At 44.6% G+C, this 24,557-nt stretch overlaps 1 protein-coding gene across 6 annotated transcripts in view; it reads right to left on the bottom strand.

The window, feature by feature from the left end:
* ATZW10 (centromere/kinetochore protein, putative (ZW10)) overlaps positions 1-24,557 on the bottom strand; it is a 148,761-nt gene that overhangs the window by 85,865 nt on the left and 38,339 nt on the right. The gene's annotated exons all lie outside the window — the stretch shown is intronic.

Raw genomic sequence — 24,557 nt, 5'->3', positions numbered from 1 at the left:
GTGAGAGCAAAGCCTACAGACTCTATGATCCCGTTACAAAGAAGGTTTTTGTCAGCAGGGATGTTGTTTTTGATTAAAAATCAGAATTATCCTTGGCTGGTTTGGACACATATCAGGCTGCCCGTGATGTTTTTGAAGGGTTGCTGCCCATTACTTTTGGTGATTCAGCTGGAGCTTCAGAAAATGAACCTAATGTTCAGCCAGCTGCTCCTATGGAAAGTGCAGAAATTCAGCCATTGGCTGATCGGAATATTCAGCATAATGCTGAAACTGAAATTCAGCAAGAGCTTGCACACAGTCAGGAAGCTAGACAGTTACCTACATGGTATTTGCAAACTATGCAAGATAGTCCTTTGGATGCACCCATGGCTGGTCGTACTAGAAGGCAAACTCGTTTGCATGATTCAACACATACCATGGAGTTTGTTATGGCAGCAAGTACTTTTGATAATGAAGAGCTTGAATGTTTTGAGGATGCACAACACAGTGTGCATTGGATGGCAGCAATGCAAGCTGAATTAGATTCTATCACTAAGAATCAAACTTGGGATTTGGTGTCTTTGCCATTTGGGAAGAAAGCCATTGGAACGAAATGGGTCTACAAACTTGAAAGGAAAGCAGATGGATCCATTGATAAATACAAGGCACGGCTTGTAGCTAAAGGCTATGCACAGAAAAAGGGCATTGACTATGAGGAGACATTTGCTCCTACTTCCCGTATGACGACCATCAGGTCTATGATTGCTTTGGCTGCACATTATGGTTGGATAGTGCATCAGCTGGATATCAAGACTGCATTTTTACATGGGGAACTTCAAGAGGAAGTTTATGTACAGCAACCCATTGGTTTTGCAGTTGAAGGCTCAGAACATTTCGTATGCAAGCTCAAAAAGGCACTATATGGTTTGAAACAAGCTCCTAGAGCTTGGTATGCAAAAATAGAGGCTTTCTTGCTTGGTCAGGGGTTTCTAAACAGCTCATCTGAGTCTACCCTTTACGTATGTAAAGAAGGGGGATCTATGCTGATTATATGTCTTTATGTTGATGACCTTTTGCTCACTGGAACACATGCTGATCAGATTTCAGCATTCAAACAAAATTTGCAGCAAACTTTTGACATGTCTAACTTGGGAGTTTTGCATTACTACTTGGGCATCCAGTTCATACATGATGCTTGAGGTATTGGGCTATCACAGTCAAGGTATATTGGGCAGCTTCTTGATAAGTTTGGCTTACAGGATTGCAAGCCAGTTTGTACCCCCATGGAACCTGGACTGAAACTGTCATTACATGATGACAGTGATTTGTTTAATATACATACATATGCTCCTGCAGTTGGATGTCTTATCTACCTATGCAACACTAGGCCGGACATACAGTTTGCAGTTTCAGCTTTGAGCAGGTATATGCATCAGCCACGTATGTCACATTGGCAAGCTGTCAAGCGTGTTTTTTGTTACTTGCAGGGTACTCGATCTCTTGGGTTGCTTTATGCCAAGGGGAGACCACTGCAGTTACATGCTTACAGTGATTCTGATTGGGCTGGTGATTATGATACACGTCACTCCACTAGTGGAAATTGTTTCTTTCTTGGCTCTTCTTGCATTTCTTGGCTTAGCAAGAAACAATCCACTGTTGCCACATCGTCGTGTGAAGCTGAATACAAGGCAGCTTTCACTACCACAGTTGAATGCGTATGGCTTAGACGCTTGCTAGCTGATCTGGATGTATCTGTTACGGAGCCTACTCCTTTGTTCACTGACAGTCAGAGTGCCATTGCAGTGGCACGGAACCCAGTGTTTCCTGCCCGCACGAAACACATTGAGATCCATTATCACTTTGTCAGAGAGAGGCTACATGTAGGTGATATCAACCTTGTATATTGTCCTACCACCAGTAATGTGGCAGACATCTTCACCAAAGCTCTTCCTCGTGACAAATTTGAAGCATTTCGCGATGCTTTAAATTTGATATCCTTTGGTGGCGGATGATCCTTGTACTCTTGATCACTCTTCACTCCAGGGGGGTTTGTTGGGTATTTGACTCATGCCTCACTTACGCCTACGCTCATATGGGAGTGTTGGTGATCAGTAGGACACTGGGGCACTTTTTACTCTCGGTAGGAGAGGTTTTTTCCCCCAGACTTATAGTCTTATTTTCGTATGTGCTTATGTGCTTATGTTACACACTTATGGGCACTTACTGTGTGTCGGGTGTGAACACCCCCTACAACCCTAAGGTTTAAGGGTTGTACTTTGTACTTTCATGTTACACTCTTTCAGTCTATTCTCTTGGGTGTCGTGCTTCACTCTGTCTCTCTCACTCTCACACTATCTACTGCACTCTCAACTGCACCTTAATCCTCCCACCTCACAACTATTGTTTGATGACCCGTGTTATGCAGGATCGAGAGCCCACCTCCGTGAAGGAGGCTTTACAGTCCGCACCATGGAAGAAAGCTATGGAAGCCGAGTTGGAGGCTATTGAGAGGAATGGCACTTGGTCACTCGTGCCTCGCCCTCCGAATAAGAAGGTGATTGGCGTCAAATGGGTCTTCAAGACCAAGTACCTTAGCGATGGTTCTTTGAACAAGCACAAGGCTCGCCTTGTTGCTAAAGGTTTTGCACAGCGCCCAGGGATTGATTGTCATGATACTTTTGCCCCCACTGCTCGTATGGCGACTATTCGAGCTGTTCTTGCCTTGGCTGGCCATAGGAGATGGCCTGTCTATCAGTTGGATGTGAAGTCGACCTTCCTCAATGGTGATTTGAAGGAGGAGATCTATGTAGAGCAGCCTCCTAGCTTTGGATCTTCAGATAGGAAAGTCTACAGGTTGAAGAAGGCCTTGTATGGCCTCAAGCAGGCTCCGCGTGCATGGAACGAGAAGATTGATTCATTCCTTCAGTCACAGTTGGGATATCCGCGTTCCAAGGCCAATCCGCAGCTTTATGTATACACTTCCGAGGCTGGTTGTGTGCTTTTTGTGTTGTATGTTGATGATTTGATTGTCACAGGTGATCATGCACAGAAGGTCAAAGAGACGAAGGCAGCTTTACATCGGACGTTCGAGATGACGAATTTGGGTCTACTCCATTTCTTCTTGGGCCATGAGATTTATCAGTCTCAGAGGGGGATCTTCATCTCTCAGCAGAGATATGTACAGGAGCTCTTGGTTTCCTTTGCGATGGAGGATTGTCGGACCATTTCTACTCCTATGGATCCGAACTGGAAGGCCACTTCCCATTCAGCTTCTCCCATGGCGGATGCTTCTCGCTATCGTCAGTTGATTGGATCATTGATTTGGCTCCTCAACACTCGTGTTGATCTTTGTTTTGCTGTTGGGCTTTTGGCGGGGTTTATGAGTGAACCTCAGACGGTGCATTGGCAGGCTGCCCAGAGGATACTTCGATATTTGAGGGGGACATCTGATTTAGGGATATAGCCGAGTTTTCAGCAGTCTGCCCACACACTTCTGTACGCAGGTTCCAGGCTGGAGATACGTGCAGATTCCATCTCTGTTCGCAGATTTCAGACAGGAGATCGTGCAGACTGCAGCGGACTTCGAGGTGAACAGCAGGTTGCATCGTCGAGGTGGAGACACGCAGTCCAGCGCACTGCGCCCATGTACATATCTGCATATCTTTGTATACAGCACACTTTATACAGCAGATCTTCATCTTCCACTGTCTCTTTGTCTCTCTTCTCTTTGCGTTCTCTCTCTCTCAGTCCTACGCTTCCGCATCGCTGCACTCTGACAAAGGCATCATACCAAAATTCCACACTTGCTAACACAGGCAAGTTAAAGGGTCCTTAAGCTCCTCAACTTGGACTGAAAACAGCTCATTAGAAAGCCCATCTAAGCCAAGGCTTTTCCTTCAAGGCAAATGGGACAGCACATCTTCCACTTTATCCTCTAAAATATCACCCTCCATCAAATCAACCCATTCTAGCTTAACCTGGTTACTAACCAAATCGCAAATGTATTGGCGAGCAGAGTGAACAGCATCAGAAAGAATCTCTTGTGGGCCCAACAATGATTAATAAAAATCAACACACGTCTGAATGATAGAAGCATGATCAGTCACCATAACACCTTGCTCATCCATCAAACACAATATATTTTCCCAAGCGTATTTCTAGGGTAAATGACCAAAGAATTGATGAGATTGACAGTTATGATCATGTAAAGCTTCCCTTCTAGCCAGCAATTTGTCTTTAGCATATTCCTCTTCTTGAAGAGATTGAACTCTACATTTCAACCATTCCATGCATGTGGGCAAGTCATCAGTGGTATCCCCTGACTGACACAAAGACAACGAGGCCAACAAAGATTGTGCATGGTGCAATTCAGCTCGTAAAGAGGAAGCATGCCAAATACCATACTGTCGGGATAATGCTCATGCGTTATCCCTAAAAACAGCCCATGCTTCCATCCCTCCTAATAGGACCCTAGAGCTAAAAGAAGCAATCAGTTGTTGAATACACTCCAAAAACTGATTTTGCAGTGGAAAAGATTGGTTGAAACGAAGAGGCAAACAGGCAAGGAGAGCCTTAAATGCATGAACACGTCTGTGGGTCAATTCCAAGACCAAAGGATAGTGGTCTGACAAGACATGCTATCGCTCCACCCACATATTGATGACTGCAGAAAGAAAATAATCGCTCTGACAAATATAAATCCTATCCAGTTTGGCCCAGGTGTTTGGATGCTGAAGAGAACGATAAGTATATCGAGACTGTGAAGGATGCATCTAGGACCACATGTCCCGTTTCAAAGACACAGCTACTAGAGCATCCCGATTCCCAAGCCAATCGCTCAAGACCATCCATGACCGAGTGCGGTGAGGTCGTCCGATCCACAAATACACATGCATTAAAATCACCCATAACAAAGCCTTGACGAGCCATGGCAAGGCAATGCAAGTCATCCCAAAGCTCACGACATTCCTAAGCAGTAGAAGGAGCATACACACCCACTAGCCACAAAACCTCTCCCTCAAATAGGATTTCCAAAATCAAAAATCTGCCGCGAGGGTCTTGAGAAACCAAAGATGGTTGCAGGAAGGATCTTACAAAAAACATACCTCTATATTTATGTGGAGCGCGACCAGTAAAAAAGACTATATAATCCTTATATACATAAGATCCTGCCCAAGCATGTTGTTTATGCTCCACAGTACAAAAAACATCCCAATTTCGAGCTAACACAACTTTCCACAACCAATACTACTTATTGCCCAAAGAAATACCTTTAACATTCCATAAAGCAATTATCATGATAAATCACAGAAAAGAAAACAACTAAACCACCACTTTCCCTTTCCCTTTAACATCAATAGCTTGAGCTGCTTGAAATCTCTCCATCTCACTTCGGATCACATCTACAAGATCTGCCCTCTAAAAACTAGCAATCGAAGCACAAGAAGAAAACTGTTGTTGCTGAGAACAGAAAACATCACGAGGAGGCACAAGCCTCCCACACGCGTCAAAGCGCAAAGCAGGATCAAAAGCCCTTTTATCATCTGCATCAACTGCAAGAACACGTGAAGATTGAGGTTTCATTTAAAAAAACCCTTACCTCTACGTTGAAAATTTTGAGTGATATGGTGCAAAGGTGGATGGGCCAGAGTCGAACGAGAATCCTGTCTAGCATTACATCTAATCACAATGACCCAAGAACCATCCTGTGGAGGCGAATTCTAACCAATCGAGAGCGATGCACGCTCAATACCAACTTGGGATACATCCTTCTTTCCATCATCATGTCCATGCTGGACAAGCAGCACAGGATCAGCTTTTGGCTCTTGAACCATCTATTGGGGATAATGCTCTTGCATATCCATGTCCGAATCCATAGAACATTGCAATACCTCAAGGTTTCTATCACATTCTAAAATGAAATGGCCCAATTGGCCACATCTAAAATAGTGTCCAACAAATGTGTCCATTTCAGCTCATAAACCAATGTTTGCAACCCTCGAACCTCAAAACAAATTTTGATCGGGCAAGGTTTCCCTATATCCCAAAGCATACAGGCCCTGTTCCTTTTGCGGGATGCCAACCAAGGCTCCACCAACACCTCACCAAGGGTTCTCAAAACCAAAGGAAGAAGTCACCAAAGTTGTGCAGGAAAATCAACCACCTCCGCCCAAATTGGACATGCCTGCCTAAGTACCTCCTGAAACTCAGCCATAGGCCTCCATGGGACCATATGTTCTAGCTCACCATCCATGAATAAAGAAATACATTGCATAATGTGAGCACGCACTTCCGGGGAACAAAAAGGGACCTCAAAAAACCTCCTCGGTCCATCATAAATCTCTTCAACAAGAGGGGTCTGCACTTGCCCTAAAGCATCATCTTGACACACCTCAACACTGAAAAGAATGGACTGCAGCCAACCAATCACGAATCCTAGTGATCAAAGGAGTCCTTCCTATAAAGTAAAAGATGGTTGCCCTCTCATGGAAAGCAGCAATCTGCTCTAAGACCAAGTTAGTTCCCATGACAACAACCACATGATTCCCTTCCAGAAAAGAGCTTGATCTTCCCTCAACTTCAAGATCAGCAAATTGCAGATTTTTCACAGAAAAAAAAGTGAGGAATGCCATATGGAAACTGAAAAATGGGAAAGCCCAAGTTAACTTGGCACCAACGCTGGCTCACATCTTTAACAAGGCAGTCTGTGTGGGATTTCCAACTAGTTGGTTAGACCATACTATTGTGCCGCTCTTTAAGAGTGGAGACCCTACACTACTTAGTAACTATCAAACTATTATGATTGGACACATGTTGGCCAAAATATATGGCTCTATTGTGGAACAAGCATTGAGTGAATGGGCCAAGATGCATGGCCTGAGATCAACAGCCCGCCACATTGGCTTCAAGAGGGGATATACCACTCTAGACCATATCTTTACATTAAGGACAATCATCAAAGAAGGCAAGGCATTCAAGAAAAAGTTCTACTATTGTTTTGTGGACTTTCGCAAGGCCTTTGACATAGTGCCATGTGCTAGACTCATGAGAAGAATGCAAGGTATTGATGTGCCCGTAGAGATATAGTGGAGTATCTATGCCTTGTATGAGACAATGACACGAAGAGTACAAACACCTGAGGGCATCACAAATACAGTCAATAGCACCATTGGGGTGAAACAAGGCTGCCCACTTTCACTAACACTATTTGGGTTGTACATAGATGAAATTTCAAAATATATGGACAGAATTGGTGGGGTCGGAGCCAACCTAGCTAGAGTGTTGATACCATTACTACTTTATGTGGACAATATTGTACTTATATCTAACTCACCTGAGGGACTAAATAGACACTTGGACACATTATCAACTTTGTGTGGAGATAGAAACCTTAAGGTGAACCTTGGGAAAACTAAAGTTATAGTATTTAACACTTCAGCTGCTTGGATGACAAGAGCTGAGCATCAGTTTACTTTCCATGGAGAGTCAGTGGAGATGGTCAGGCAGTATGTTTATTTGGGGATCACATTGAAGGTACCACAGTTCTCTTGGACAGAGGCATCAGAGGCTTGTTCAACAAAAGCATATACAGCCTTTGGTGCATTGGCGAGGCAATGTGCTCACATACAATTTCATGAACCACGCACCAAACTATGGCTTTTTGACACCTTGGTTACACCCACACTCCTATATGGGGCAGTTATTTGGGGTCTGAGTCTCTTCCACATGGGAAGACAACCTTCGGGAGACTAGGATGGACCAAAGAAGGAATAATATGGCAGGTGGGAGTATATGGAAAGACCACTCGTCATGATGATCTCATGTATGATACAAGCGAAGAGCTCGACCCCATGTGAGATTATCAACGCTGATTTGGGAGCATCACCCATGGTGATTGAGGACTTGATCCAAGCAATGACTTTCATACATAGACTATGGGAGCCCCCCCAGCATAGATACCCATGGCTAGCCTTGCTCTCTTCTAGACAGCTAACAACAAATGGTGACAGATATTATTGGTAAGCTCAATTGTGTACATGGATGAGTTTACATGGGCTGCAGATTGACAAACTACTCCCCTTTGACTATAGCCTAGATTGCCCTACACTTGACCTAAGCTGATCAAAGCTGAACCATGTGATCAGAGCAAACATACTAAGGTTAGATACAAAGGAGACTTGGATCCAACCCCCTTCCTCCCATGGCATGAGGATAGCACACTAGCAGACCCACTTCCTTTAGGTATCTAAGGATGGTTTCATCACCCAACCCAATTGTTGAGCTAAAATATGCATTACTTGCTGATTAGCCTCTTAAACAGCCCCAAAACACACTAAAAATGCTCTGTTAGAGTAAAACCCTAAAAAGGGGGAGCGGTTCGAGAGAGTTCAGTGGAAACCCTAAAATGGGTAGCGGTTCGAGAAAGTTTAGTGTTTTGGGGCGCCCTTCCACATCTATAAATAGACAGGCTGCCCCCATTCAGCCATCATCCTTGTTTGCAAGTTACACCAGCCCACACACCCTCTGCTGCTGTTGGCGCCCAGTTTCCAGCCTGCAGCCCGCCTCCATCTGCTGTCCAGCCATCATCGACTGCAGCCACATCATCTTCAGCCCGTCCATTGCTGTAGGCGACAGCTCTCAGCTGCTGGCCCACTGCTCCAAACTGTCCCAGACTGCTGTTCAGCCTGCTGTCATCATCTCTAGGGTCAGCCAGCCTACGTTTTCAGCATTGCAGGCCCTGACACTCTTGACATTGTTTCAGCCTGTTGTTTACAGCAGACTGTGCACAGTTTCCAGCCCCCGATCGGTGGTACACTGCTGCGTTTACCAATTTCTAGCCTCCAGACTGCTGCGTTTTGGTAAATAGCCTGCTGCCATTCACTATTCAGCATTCCTACACTCCGACTGGTGGTCACAGACTTGGGATCCATCTTTGGTGGACGTCACACTCCGACATTGCTCTGCCCTTGAGCACACTCTATACTCTTACATTCATTTACAGCATTTATTCACTTCAGAGTTGTGTTCTCTCTCTCCCTTCTTCTGTTTGTGTTTAAGTTTTTGTGTTTGAGTTTTGAGTTTTGCGTTTAGGGTTTAAGTTTTGAGTTTTGCGTTTAGGGTTTGAGTTTTGCCCACTGTGTCTGTGTCTGCGTCTTTGTGTTTCTGTCATGGTCGTACACTCTGTGTGTCCTCAGTGAAAACCCTAGCAATCTTCTTAACATGGTATCAGAGCCGGTGCTCTTGTAAAGAGTATCCTGCGGATATTGTTGAGAGCTAGTCTTTGTACGAGGCACACAATACGACTCGTAACCGAATCACAATGTCCCAGACACCTTCTCCAATTCCTATGATGTCTTATCACGCTTCTCCATTATTGGAGGCCCTAAGACGGCATTATGGACTCGGTGAGGAGAACGACACTCCACCTTCACTAGATTTCACTAACATGATAGAGGAGAACTTTGAGGAGTACTATCGCAACAAGTACGGTGATGTTTATACCCCTCCTACCAGTTTTACTACCACATCCGATCATGGAGGACATACGGCGTTCGGAACATCTCTCCGATCATGGAGGACATACGGCGTTCGGAACATCTGGCGATCCATCTTCATCATCTCAGCCAGGTCCAATGTCAGGTTTGTACAATTCTTTTGTGTTGCATGAATCAAAACCCTCGCCCGTTTCTTCTTTTGAGGTACAGGATCCGGATGGCTTTGCGTATGTGAACTTCAATAGAGGGGGCTCACGAAGCAAACGGAATTCAGGTACATCTACAGCTTCTGTTTCATTTGAGCATATCACACACACTTCTCACTTCCCTCCCATCCCACCCTCTTCTATATCACACCTTGATCATCTCTCATCATCTTTCCAAAATCTTGGATTACACTCCACATCTGCTTCACACCCCCTAGGATCTTCCATCTCCGCTGCTAGCACCTTTTCCTTCTCCACCCCATTCTCTACTTCTTTACACCATGGTACTTCGTTAGGGGGAATGCCACCCTTTAACATAGTGGCTCTCACCTTTCAGCAAATGAGTACACCCATAACTCCTGGGTCGATTGTAAGGGGCATCCCCCTCACTATCCCCAGCTTCACATCTCCCATGACCACTCATACACAAGGGTTTCCATCCTCTGCTTATGGTGCGTCTTCACACTCTCCTTGGGTTACACCTACGCAAGGATTCCCATCTTCTGCTCCCAGTGTTCCCATCCCACCTCCTTGGGTTCCTCATGAGGCTACCATGCCCATGCCTAGTCAGCCCATGCCTACCTATGGATCCACCTTGCACACTACACGCATGCCTGGTGGGCACTCTGGGGCCCATTCCCAAGTGTACTCCACTCCCCCATCCTACCTCCACTACACTTTTTCACACTATCCATCTCCGAGCACTACCACTCCTGTTGCAACGGCCAAGAATGCCTTCACGGATAAGACACGTTTTAACGGGTCAAATTTCACTACTTGGTCAAATTTCATGCAACAAGTGCTTGAGTCTCAGGGTCTTTGGGACCTCATCATTGGTCTAGAGCCTATGCCGGACCCTCGACTAGCTCACCCTGACTACATCCGTCAATGGAGAGTCTGTAATGCTACAGCCAATGTTGAGCTGATGCAGGGATTGCTTCCTGGGTTTCACTCTCAGTTGCAGCACTTCCCGCTCGCGTCAGAGTGTTGGAGCCACCTTCTCGACCGCTATGCGGCTCGTGATCGTACTCGGCGCATCAATCTCAACTTTGAGCTTCAAGAGTTCTTTCTTGAGGAAGGGGATGATCTGGAAGTCAAGCTGGCTAACTATAGGCGGTTATTTGCCAAGTTCGCCACTACTGGCTCTCCAAAGTCAAATGATGATCAAGTTACATTCTTCTTGAATAAGTTGCCTGTAAAATACTTCGATTTTATTCAACACATCATCTCCCAACCTCGATTGCCAACCTTCTATGAGTTTGAGTGCCAGTTCTTGCGTTACGCAAGGCTGCATGATCAAGTCCACAAGAAGTCCTCATCACAACCTTATTCAGAGCAGAGGGGGTTGGTTGCCTCTTCTTCGGGAGGGAAAACCACCAGTGGCAAGAACTCGCTAGATGCGAAGGCAAGCCAATCAAAGAGTGACTCTTCTTCCTCAGATGGAACCCAAGAATCAAGACCTCTTTGGCAACAACTCCCTAAGAAAAACCGGTTTTACACACACTACCAGAGAGCAGGCCATGTGGACGAGGAGTGTCGCTCCAAGGCCCAAGATCTTCCATCTAAAAAGCCTCAGCAGACTGCTGCGACTCCACAGTCCAATGGAGCTACGCCTTCCGCTCCTGCTTCATCTGCTCCTTCAGTACCCGTTGTTGCTGCTGGACATGTGGCTCGAGTACAGCCTCAGCAGCCCATCTCTTTCACTACCCCTGAGGGACCGGTTGATTGGTCTGCAGGTTCCGATCCCGTTGCACTTCATGCATCTATCTCACCTTCCTCCCCACCTCGTCAGGCGTTCCCTTGGCAGAGCCCTGCTACTGGACGTACGCGATGGTGGCCACCTTCTTAGACTAGTATGTCTCTAGGTCCTTTCGGATACCCTAGGTCACTCTAGCATTCACTTTTCGCACTCTTAGAGTCGGGCCCATAGGTTTTTTGTCTCTACATTTTAAGTCTTCCGCTACATTTACTCACACACACATACACATTTGCATCTTTACACTTGTTCCTTTAGTTAGCTTTTCATTTTTGTTTTGTTTTGTTTTTGGAGCATCTCACTACTGACCTCTGTGATTGCAGACTTCGATCTCCTTTGCAGGCTTTGTTTTCAGTGTAGGGCTATGATTGCAGACTTTGATCTCCTTTATAAGTTTTGTTTTCAGTGTAGGGCTAACATGCAGGTCCAGTCCTACCTGGGCTGGAGATTTGGGATGTGCGCCGTTCCTTCATGGTTTCATCATCCTTGGAGTTTTGCTCTTCTACCAGCATGGAGGCTTCTCTTTCCGAGGCGGATCGTGCAGCATCTCTCTTGATGCTATCATGGTGGGTGACTTCTACCTAGCTCTTCCAGCTGGGATGCTTCCTCCTCCTCTTCATTCCTTATGGTTCTCGACACCACACGAAGACCGACATCAAGCTCCTCTTCCTTCTTCAACATCTACATCCAGGTTGAGAGGGGGTTCCTACCCTTCTTGGTATTCTACAAGCTTCAACACTTTGTCTTCGACATCGGCTTCTCCCCCCTATTGTACCTTACCCTTTTCATTGCATGATTTCATCATCTTTGTACTAGGGCGCTTGGGCAAGTGAACAATTTTTCCATGAGGGACACTGTCCAAGTGGCACCTGCTGCATGAGCATTCTTTAGCATGTAGCATACTTTGCATCTCATTATGCAGAGCACCACTTGCGCGGATCCTAAGTTGTTTCCACTAGCGGCTGTTGTTACCACACCACCATCCTTCTTCATCACATGGATACCTCATCATCTATTTTTCCTCATCCTTGACACCCTGAGTGGATGGGTTAGCTTGTACTGTTTTGTGATGTGTTGGGTGTACCCTCCCTACTCCCGTCTTCTGGGTCACTATTACTCTATCGGCCACATCCCATAAAATTTACCACACTTATTCCAAAAAAAAAAAAACACACACACAAAGTTCAATGTGGTTCCATCCGCCTTTGTAGGACTTGGTAGGCCACAAGGCAGCCAACGTGCACCCTTTGTCCGATGCCCTGTCCTCTCTGGGGTGACTACTTGGATTCCCTTGGTAAGATAACCATCACCTCCGTAGTCTTAGTAGGCCACTGGGCAGCCGACGTGCACCCTTTGTACGATGCCTTGGCTGCTTTGGGGTGGGACGCCTTGGGGTACATAAACATCACCATGGCTAGCCTAACCTTTTGGCTTAGCTTTGGGCCTGAGAGGGGGTATTGAGCTAAAATATGCATTACTTGCTGATTAGCCTCTTAAACAGCCCCAAAACACACTAAAAATGCTCTTTTAGAGTAAAACCCTAAAAAGGGGGAGCGGTTCGAGAGAGTTCAATGGAAACCCTAAAACGGGGAGCGGTTCGAGAAAGTTTAGTGGAAACCCTAATTTTTGGGGCGCCCTTCCACATCTATAAATAGACAGGCTGCCCCCATTCAGCCATCATCCTTGTTTGCAAGTTACACCAGCCCCCACACCCTCTGCTGCTGTTGGCGCCCAGTTTCCAGCCTGCAGCCCGCCTCCATCTGCTGTCCAGCCATCATCGACTGCAGCCACATCATCTTCAGCCTATCCATTGCTTTAGGAGACACCTCTCAGCTGCTGGCGACTGCTCCAAACTGTCCCAGACTGCTGTACAGCCTGCTATCCATCATCTCCAGGGTCAGCCAACCTGCGTTTTCAGAATTGCAGGCCCTACACTCTCAGACACTGTTTCAGCTTGCTGTTTACAGCAGACTGTGCACAGTTTCCTGCCCCCGATTGGTGGTACACTGCTGCGTTTACCAGTTTCCAGCCTCCAGACTGCTGCATTTTGGTGACCAGCCTGCTGTCATTCACTATTCCGCACTCCTACACTCCGACTGGTGGTCACAGACTTGGGATCTGTCTTTGGTAGACATCACACTCCGACATTGCTCTACCCTTGAGCACACTGTACACTCTTACATTCATTTACAGCATTCATTCACTTCAGAGTTGTGTTCTCTTTTTTTTTTCGTAAATAGAGTTTTGTTCTCTCTCTCTCTCTCCCTTCTTCTGTTTGTGTTTGAGTTTTTGTGTTTGAGTTTAGGGTTTTAGTTTTGAGTTTTGCGTTTAGGGTTTGAGTTTTGCCCTCTGTGTCTGTGTCTGTGTCTTTGTGTTTTTGTTGTGGTCATACACTCCGTGTGTCCTCGGAGCAAACCCTAGCAATCTTCTTAACACCAATTACATAGATAGACAGCGGCCTCATGGATTGCGCATAGATATTGGTCAAATCCGCCTCATCCCACCATCTTAGCATTGAGACAGGCAAATGGAAAGCCATACAGACAGAGGAATGCATATGCCCACTATGTGACAAAGAGCCAAAGACAAAGGAACATTACATCTATCGATGCATAGTATGTTATGATATAAGAGGCAAATACCACTGTTTGTTTTGAGAGAGTTTTAGACCCTTCAGGCAAATCATGTAGTTTCACGATCAGAGATGCTTAGGTTTCTTCCTCTTGGAGCTCCAAAGGCGCAAAACAGCTATTCTACGAAGGAGGAGGTCCCCCACAACTCAACTCACATAGACAAAGAGTGATCACTGACTTTTTCACTACTACACGGCTGAGTATGGCACATACCACTACTACAGCCACATAGCCTACAGGAGTACATCATCATTGGACCTTATCTTCTATAGATGTCCCTTTGGATAGAGCAATGGCACTCAACTCGTCTAGGCAACCACGTCCACCCAAACAAAGACCTAGACATCCACACTGTCATGAGGATATGTACTTTTGAAACCTCACTTAACATGTGGATTAATTTCTAATCACATGATTAAGTAAATGTTGCACATGTGAGGTGCAACTGGGGTTAAAGTAAATTTACGAGCCCGAGACCCGAAGAAATCACGGGATATCAAAGGCAAAAGTTGCTATAAGTTATGCCGCACAAGTACTTGGTGGTATCTGGTGCCAGTTGTTGGCCTAGGTCATCCATTTGGCCATAAGTGTCAGTTGGTGACACTAGAGAAGTGGCATTTAATGGTACCTAACGCCAATCTTATGGTCAAAGATGGCGCAGAGACACTCGAGAATGGAAGTTGCCTGGCCAATTTAATTATTGGCTAGTCAAATTATTTTTCATGGCATTGAAATGATTATAAGATTGATTTTCAGTATTTTAAGGCTGAAATTTAATATTTAATTATAAAAAATGCTGGAAAAACCATTTGGGAAGATTGCCACTTGTGAAAAATGCCCATGCAAGACTGAAAAACGTCTTTAGAGACTGGAGAGAGGCATTTTTATAAATTGAGCCTCCAAGAGATAGGGAGGGGAGGCTGTTGGTCTAATCTGCAGCCATTGGAGGACCTTCTGAGGTAGCCAGGGGCAAAAGAAGACCAATCAATAGCAAGAAACAGTATCTACAGGCTGTTGAGGCAGGGCAGCAGCAATAAATGACTGATTTTCTTTAGTTCTTTGCATCTACATGATTTTTTGGCAGGGCAGCAGCTGCACTTGACCAATTTTCAATCATTCTTCGCGACAAAACTCTGAATTTTCTCTCTCTACAGCTTTACCTCTCATCTCCCAGCCATTTCACAACCTTGCTCCGAATATCTCAGCATTTGGACCTTGGAGGCTGACAAATTGCAAATTTCTCTACTGTAAACCCTAATTTACAGCAAAAAAGCAACCTTGGGAAGCATGCCAGAAATTGAAAGCTCCAAGACTTGGATTCAACAAGAATGAAGGTGAATTTCAATTGAAAATTCAGGTGGAGGACTAGTCAACCATTGAATTTGGGACATTTCCATCGTCTATGAAGTGGGCGAAGGCCAATTGAGTACCCGAATCAAGGGGCAAAATAGATTGAAGACTTATGGGTCAATTTGGACAGCAAGGGGAGTTGAAATATCGAAAGGGATTGGGAGAATCCCATTGTAAATCAACTTTTTCTTCAATAAAGCTAAAGAAATACCGGAAGGGGCACCAATTTTGGGGCCAATCGGGTGTGCATTGTCCAAAATTAGTAGGTAAATTTGTATTTTCAAATTTCCATTTATTGTTTGCTGCTGTAATTAAGTTGTAATCAAGGACTTACCACCCATCTATGGAAGGAAGGCTAATTTGACACACCACAGAAAAATTAAGGCCATCATTGAGCACTGGAAGAACTAAAAAAGGAGATGCAACAAACATTGGATGCATGAATGGCAGAGAAAGACTCATTGATCTCTAATCTACAAGAAGAACTAGAGGAATGCAAAAAAAAATTGGACGCACAAAAGGAACCACAAACCACACTGGAACTACAAAAAGAAATGGATGTTTTAAAAAAGGATATGCACACCTATGCAAGTGTGGTGGAAGGCACCCAAAAGAAAATGGAGAATGTTAAGAATACCGTCAAAGAAAATGCAGAATGGATAGATGTGGCAAAAAAGAACAAAGGAATGCATGGCAACAAAGTGGAAGTTATGAATGCCACCTTGGAAGAAGAAGCAAAAAGGCGGGCACGCACACTCCACGTAAGAATGGTTGGACTAGATGAGAAAAGCTCCCCAATTGAAGATGCTACAGCTCTTGCCACCAAAATTGGGGCTATAGATGTACCCATCATTGGGGCTTGGCGAGTCGGGAAAGCTGACACAAAAACAAAAGTCCTCATCTTGAAGTTTGGAGACTTGGAAAAGAAGAGAGCCTTCCTCTCCAAGAGGATCGCTCTCAAAGGAGAAAAGATCTACCTAGATGAAGACCTCACCCCAGCCCAGTTAGCCCACAAGAGGGAAAATATGCCACGTGTTCTAGAGGCACGGAAAGCAGGTAAATGGGCTGTATACAGAGATGGAAGAGTCATCATCACAGAGAAAAGGACGGCATGACAGTGCACGGCCTATGAGACCCTAAAGTTCACACTGTGGAATTGCAATGGCTCTCTCAAGACAGATGCAGGTTATTTTGAGGATACTTTCAAAGGGATAGACATTGCTATGTATACTGAGACACATCAATGTAAAGACAGCCGTCTACCTGATGTATATGGCTATAGATGGGGAAGTGTATATCGCCCTCAGCCTAGGCGGCCTGGAGGGACGAGGGGATCAGGAGGTGTGGCAATTCTATTTAGAGAAGAGCTCCGAGATACAGTCCAAGTGGTACATAGAGATGTAGAGGCAAGATACATGTGGATCAGGTTACGTACAAGCAGAACTCGAGACATGTATATTGCCATATGCTATTTTCCCCCTGCATACTCTAAGTTTGCCCCTAAAGAGGCATCCCCATATACACCACTATATGAGGACATAATGGGATACATGAGAATTGGGGATGTTCTACTAGCAGGAGACTTTAATGCACGCACAGGAAACAACCAATCTGCTTTCTTTGACACTAGTGATGAGATGTTCAAAGATATTGCATTAGATGAAGTGGGATTAGTTAGATCAGCCCAAGATAGAGAGAGAACAGAATATGGAACACACCTACTGGCATTGGGAAGTGCACATGGTTTGGCCATCCTTAACGGGCTACCACAGTGGCCAAGATCTAATGGCTTCACATGTTGGAATAACAAGAAAGGGTCAAGCACAATGGACTATTTGATTGGATCACCCAACTTGCTACCTGACATAAAAAGCTTTGAAATCTCAAACAGACCAATTGGATTAGTAGCAAACCATGCTATTCTAGCTTTCACAATGCAATATGGGCATATACACGAAGCATAGTCACACATACCAAAATTACCACGCTATGATTTTGTGAAAGCGACCTCACACATATACAGCACTACTGTGCGAGATGCATTGAGGGAGCTAGACACACAGGCCTCTCTGGATGAGTTTACAGGACAGTTGGCCGAGATAATACACACTTCAGCAGCATACGCTTTCCCACACACTACACCGTCAGATAAACCTCCACGAGGTAATGCCCCACAGAATGGCTGGTATGATGATGAGTGCAGAGAGACACGAGCACGTTTTCAGCGAGAGATGGCACTTGGCATATGTACACATAAGCATGCTCGAACACTCTTCAGACGGTTGGTACGCAAAAAGAAGCGGGAATACCTGAGCAGACTAGAAACAGAAATGTATTCCATGTTCTTGGGGCAGGACAGCAAGAGAGCATGGAAAAAGATGCACGAGAACCAGTCACCCCTACAAATTACTAGACCGGATGATTGGCATGGATATGCTTGCACACTCTATGATATTCCTGGCCAAGAGCCTATGCCACTCCCCTCAACCTCAAGACCAGCAAATTGCAGATTTTTCACAGAAAAAAAAGTGAGGAATGCCATATGGAAACTGAAAAATGGAAGAGCCCAAGATCATGATGGTTTAGTGGCTGAACACTTCACGCATGCCTGTGATATTCTGGCACCAACACTAGCTCACATCTTTAATAGGGCAGTTTGTGAGGGATTTCCAACCTGTTGGTCAGACCATATTATTGTGCCACTCTTTAAGAGTGGAGACCCCACGCTACCTAGTAACTACCGAACTATCATGATTGGACACATGCTGGCCAAGATATATGGCTCTATCGTGGAACAAGCATTGAGTGAATGGGCCGAGATGCGTGGCCTAAGATCAAAAGGCCACGCTGGCTTCAGGAGGGGATATACAACTCTAGACCATATCTTTACATTGAGGGCAATCATCGAAGAAGGCAGGCATTCAAGAAAAAGATCTATTGCTGTTTTGTGGACTTTCGCAAGGCCTTTGACACAGTGCCACGTGCTAGACTCATGAGAAGAATGCAAAAAATTGATGTGCCCGTAGAGATACAGTGGAGTATCTATGCCTTGTATGAGACAGTGACAGGCAGAGTATGAACACCTGAGGGCATCTCAGATACAGTCAATAGCACCATTGGGGTGAAACAAGGCTGTCCACTTTCACCGACACTATTTGGGCTGTATATAGATGAAATTTCAGAATAGGTGGATAGGACTGGTGGGGCCGGAGCCAGCCTAGCTGGAGTGCTGATACCATTACTGCTTTATGCCGATGATATTGTACTTATATCTGACTCACCTAAGGGACTAAACAGACACTTGGATGCATTATCAGCTTTTTGCAGAGATAGAGATCTTAAGGTGAACCTTGGGAAAACTAAAGTTATGGTATTTAACACTTCAGCTGCTTGGGTGACAAGAGCTGAGCACCAGTTTACTTTTGATGGAGAGCCAGTGGAGATGGTTAGGCAGTATGTCTATTTGGGCGTCACATTGAAGGGACCACGGTTCTCTTGGAGAGAGACATCAGAGGCTCGTTTGGCAAAAGCATATGCAGCCTTAGGTGCATTGGAGAGGCAATGTGCTCACATACAATTTCATGAGCCGCGCACCAAACTGTGGCTTTTTGACACCCTGGTTACACCCACACTCCTATATGGGGCAGCTATTTGGGGTCCGAGTCTCTTTCACACGAGGAGACAGCCTTTGGGAGACCAGGATGGACCAGAGAAGGAATACTATGACGGATGGGAGCATATGGAAAGACCACTGGTCATGATGATCTCACGTATGATACGAGCGAAGAGCTCAACCCCACATGAGATTATCAGAGCTGAGTTGGGAGCATCACCCATGGTGGCTGAGGCCTTGGTCCAAGTAGTGACTTTCATACATAGACTATGGGAGCTCCCCCAAGATAGATACCCACGGCTAGCCCTGGCCTCTTCTAGACAACTAGCAGCAAACGGTGACAGACACTGTTGGTATGCTCAGATGAGTACATGGATTAGTCTACATGGGATGCAGATTGACAGACAACCCCCCTTTGACTATAGCCTAGATTGCCCTACACTTGACCTAAGCCGATCAGAGCTAAACCATGTGATCAGAGCAGACATACTGAAGTTAGATACGGAGAAGACCTGGATCCGACCCCCCTCCCCCCATGGCACGAGGATGGCACACTACCAGACCCACTTCCTTCAGGTATCTGAGGATGGTTTCATCACCCGACCCAATTACATGGACACACAATTGCCTCATGGACTACGCACAGTTATTGGTCAGATCCGCACCTCATCCCACCACCTGAGGATTGACACAGGCAAATGGGAGGATATACAGACAGAAGAACATATATGCCCACTATGCGACAGAGAGAGAGACAGAGGAACACTACATCTGCAAATGCACTGTATATTATGGCGTACGAGGTAGATACCACTGTCTGTTTCGAGAGGGTTTTGGACCCCTGAGACGAATCATGCAGTTTGAGGATCAGAGATGCTTGGGATTTTTCCTCTTGGAGCTCCACAGGCACAAAGCAACAATTCTACGGAGTAGGAGGCCCCCACAGCTCGGCTCACATAGACAAAGAGCAGTCACTGACTTTTTCACTAATACACGACAGAGTATGGCAGATACCACTACTACTGCCACACAGCCTATAGGAGTACATCATCATTGGACCTCATCTTCTGTAGGTGTCCCTTTGGATAGAGCAGTGGCACTTAGCCAGTCTAGGCACCCACATCCACCCGGACGAAGACCTAGACATCCACACCACAAACAAATTAAAGCCATCATTGAGCGCCACAGGAGACAGATGCCAAGACGCCTCAGCCATGCAGAGATACACCTCCCTAGAGAACAGACATATCATTGATGGAGAGTTTTCCTTTCTCTACTCTCACTTTCAGATCACTGACATGTTTCCCTTTTATAGGACACTATTTCATTCTTTTTCATCTTATAGGCATGTTTTTCATCTTTTTCTCGTTCCAGATGAGAAACACACCATCATTGTATGTACTGCTTTGCTCTCATAGGCCACATTGGCCTTTTATAGACGTTAATATTCTCTCTCTCTCTCTCTCTCTCTCTCTCTCTCTCTCTCTCTCTCTCTCTCTCTCTCTCTCTCTCTCTCTCTCTCTCACACACACACACAACCAAATAGGCTCACACATAAGCATAGGACCAAGCCACATAATGGGCCAAACTCACAAGTCGCATCACTAAGGTTGGGATCCCATATCACCAACCCACACTGTCCTAGTGTGTGGGCATGACAAGGATTGGGCCTAGAGTCCAAGTGGTGATCATATTCAATGTAGCACAAATGAACTACTATGCCCGTTTCATAAGACTCCTCAGTTGTTCTCACCTAAGGGCACATTCACACTCAATTACTCACTGACCCAAGGCTGTGACCGATGTTACACGCACCCATCCCACATATCCAAGGATACAACACTTCCACCCTTATGAAGGATTTTTGTCCTCAACAATATCCTCAAGGACAAAGTTAGGAAAAGTACTCTTCAATGAGAGTACTAACTCCCATGTCAATAAATACTACCGATAAAATGTCTGACAAGATAGCTTCATCCTATAGTCAAGAATTGATTCAACTTCGCGTGGGATGTATCAAACAATATTTTCCAATCATAGCATGGCATCCTTCTTCTGGACAATCAATTCAACCTCGCCCAAATGTTATTTCAAACAACTTACTTGGAACACAAGATGAATCTGATTATCATGAGATCTAATAGGGTATACTACTTATCCTCTTGGTAATTTGGAATGATTTGTAGCACCTTGAAGACACTTTGTAGCATTTGTGAGTGCAATCACAAGGACATGATTTATCTCCAACTCATTGGGTAGGTCCAAGAAATTCCATGAATTGGATTGGACATGGACACATCCATCAATGGTTAAGGTTTTGTGAACTAATGATAAATTAATTAATGTTTAACTTTGTGTGTACAATTAATTGATTCAACATACATGAACTTAATGTGAACTTATGTTTAATTTATTAATGTGGGTGTATGCCAAAGTTTCACACTTAAATAAAATAATGGACAAATATATATTTTATTATTAAAGCTAATTATTTAACGGAAAAGCAAAAAAATGTGAGGAAAGCAAGAAAATCAGACAAAAATGTGGATAAGACCAACTACTCTACCACACAAAGGCTTTTTCTTGGCAAATTGTGGTTGCCATCATTCATTCTAGCACCTAACAACTTCTTGTGCACGTTTTGAGACTACTTGATCCAAAGGCAAGGCAAAGTCATTTCTTGCAACACAAAGCTGTCCTAAACAAGGCAAAGTTGTTTTTTGAAGCAAGGATGTGTTTTGGTGATGGAGTAGGCTGTCCAAAGCTGGGTGGTGGCTTTCCAAAGCCGGTTGATTTGGCAATCCTAATGCCGCCCATAGATGGTTGATCCATTTTTTAGCCTAAAATTGTGCAATATAAGAGCTGGTTTGAACCTTTTTTCCAAGTTTCTATGTACTTTTAGTTGTATTTGTGGCATTTAGGAAAGATCTATCATCAAAAGTGGATGCATCAATGGAAGCATAAATAGATGCTGCAATAAACTGTTGAACACAAGGACAGAAAAGAAAAACACAAAAGAACACTACAAAGAAGTGAACTCAGAAAAATGCTCGGAAAATGGAATCCATGTACCAAACGCGAGAATAACCCAAACAACAGTGAGTCACTAGCTCGTAGGCATTGGCACTGGCTCCCTCTCTCTACAAAACTTGTAGATAATGATGTGACTAAATGAGGATGAGCCTGAATATAAAGGACAAAATTATGCCATAAATGGCAGCAAGTCGGCCAGCATTTGAGGCTTGTCGACCAGTATAAAATGCCCAAATGCACATCATAATGACCATAATAGAATACCTAAGATGCCTAGAAATGTTAGACATGAACTAGACTCACACATGAGCTAAGTAGACTACTAACACCCTCTCTTAGATCATAGGTGATCAAATAAAATACAATGATACAATGATAATGACTCATCATAGTCCATACAACAAAGAATCACCAGACTAGAACCATGGATACCCAAGTAGTGGGTGATCAAGCCATCACCAATGCCTCAAAGAGAACCTGATGTTGATATCGATCGTACCAGCTCCGGAAAAAGAGAGAGAAGCCATAACAAATCTCTGTGTTTATCAACAATGTCTCACAGTAGCATACAAGACCATCCGATCAAAAATGCCTCTGAACATACGTAACCATGGATTCCCCGACTTCAGCCAAAACTACCAAAGTGTCCCCTCATCTGAGCTCAGACTAGAAGCCAATCCCACTCTCTGTCAAGTAACATCCCATCGTAAACTTGGATGGTAATCTCAACTCCAAGATTTGATATTATCAGACTTCAATCAATACGTCAAGGACGTCCCTCTGTGGAACCTATGCATCTATATACTTGTATAGATGAGGCACATCTTACCACCCTCTCATGCTCCCTCTCTGGCACTAGAGAGTCCTGAGGGATGACCGCATCATCTCCACTAGAAAGCTAAAGAAGGAGGGGCTGCCAAGCCCTTCCCACAATCTAAAGAAGATGATCCTTGCCACGCCTTTATCTTGGCCTTGGCTAGAGGATAAGTCAAAGCTTAAGGAAGAGAATGACTCAGCGGAGGTGTCCAAATCCTACTTCTTCTTCTCCTTCTTCCACAAAGCTGCTAACTCTTTGCAATCCTTGCGCAAATGCCCCTTCTTACCACAGCGATAACACTAGGCCTTCAACATCTTCCATGTGAGTACAGCTTCTTCATAGCTATCCTCATCAAAATTAGCTAGAAAAGATTTAGGATACTCAGGACGCTCACAAGCTCCAGATAATATATACCATATCCACTGCTACGCAAACCAAGCTTTCATAACAGCACTCCACGTGAGATAATCAAGCTCCAGATACAATATACCATATCCACTGCTACGCAAACCAAGCTTTCATAACAGCACTCCATGTGAGATAATCAAGGCCATGTAATTTGTCATCAATGAAACAATAGGGGGGGCCATCTAGAGAGGATAGGAATAGAAAATGAAGGAAAGAAGAGGGGAGGGGAAAGAGAGAGAGAGAGAGAGAGAGAGAGAGAGATTAAAGGGCTCTTGCATTGGCAGATAGATCTCATTCGGCACTCGGACTTGCTCTCTCGAGAGGACTTGCTTCCCTAGCATATGGCAATTGCCTCTGGGTCTTTGCCATGATTGGTGTAACCTTTTTCGTGGATTAGTACTGGGATTTTCCACACGTTGGCCTAGGGCCCTCGTGTCTTTTGTAATCATGTAATCATGTAATCTTGTACCTTTTTTCGTAATTAATACAATTACCTTTTACGAAAAAAGAGAGAGAGAGAGAGAGAGTACAGCCAAACCAACAACATGGATTGCACTACAAAGTTCACACGTAGTGGAGATAAATGGATCACAAAAATCTCTATGCTAAAATCAGAAAAATCCGAAGAAAAATAGCCGAAAATATATCGCCCAGCACTAAATGCTGTAAATGCAGGAGCTGTATGGCAAAACGCAGAATAGGCATGCATTAAGTGCAGTGAATAAGCAAAAACATCACCAAAAAATAGAAATGCAAATAGCTGGAGCATAAACGCAGGCCGCAAACAGGGCGATTGGAAGAAGATAGATGTCATCAGGCTGGAAGGAAGGAACAGCAGTTAGTAAACGATCAGGAGGAGTAATTTGCAGACCTGTAATCAGCAGAAAACAGCACACTATACGGGGATCCTGAAATCTGATACCATATCCGAAGTGGATGCAACGATGGAAGCATAAATAGATGTTGTAATAAACTGTTGAACCCAAGGACAAAAGAGAAAAACACAAAAGAACACTGCAAAGAAGAGAACTCAAAAGAATGCTCTTGAAATGGAATCCATATACCAAACATAAGAATGATGCATACAACAGTGAGTCACTAGCTCATAGGCACTAACATCGGCTTCCTCTCTCCATAGAACCTGTAGGTGATGATGTGACCGAATGAGGAGGAGCCTGGATATAAAGGACAAAAATATGCCATAAATGATAGCAGGTCAGCCAGCATAAAATGCCCAAATGCACATCATAATGACCATAATAAAATAG

The sequence above is a fragment of the Lygodium microphyllum genome, chromosome 27 (assembly GCF_053477565.2).
Source record: "Lygodium microphyllum isolate KBCC chromosome 27, Lygodium_microphyllum_v1.1.10, whole genome shotgun sequence".
NCBI classification, from domain to species: Eukaryota; Viridiplantae; Streptophyta; class Polypodiopsida; order Schizaeales; family Lygodiaceae; genus Lygodium; species Lygodium microphyllum.
Note: the sequence above shows the minus strand (reverse complement) of the source record. Positions and strands in the feature narration are given on the sequence as shown.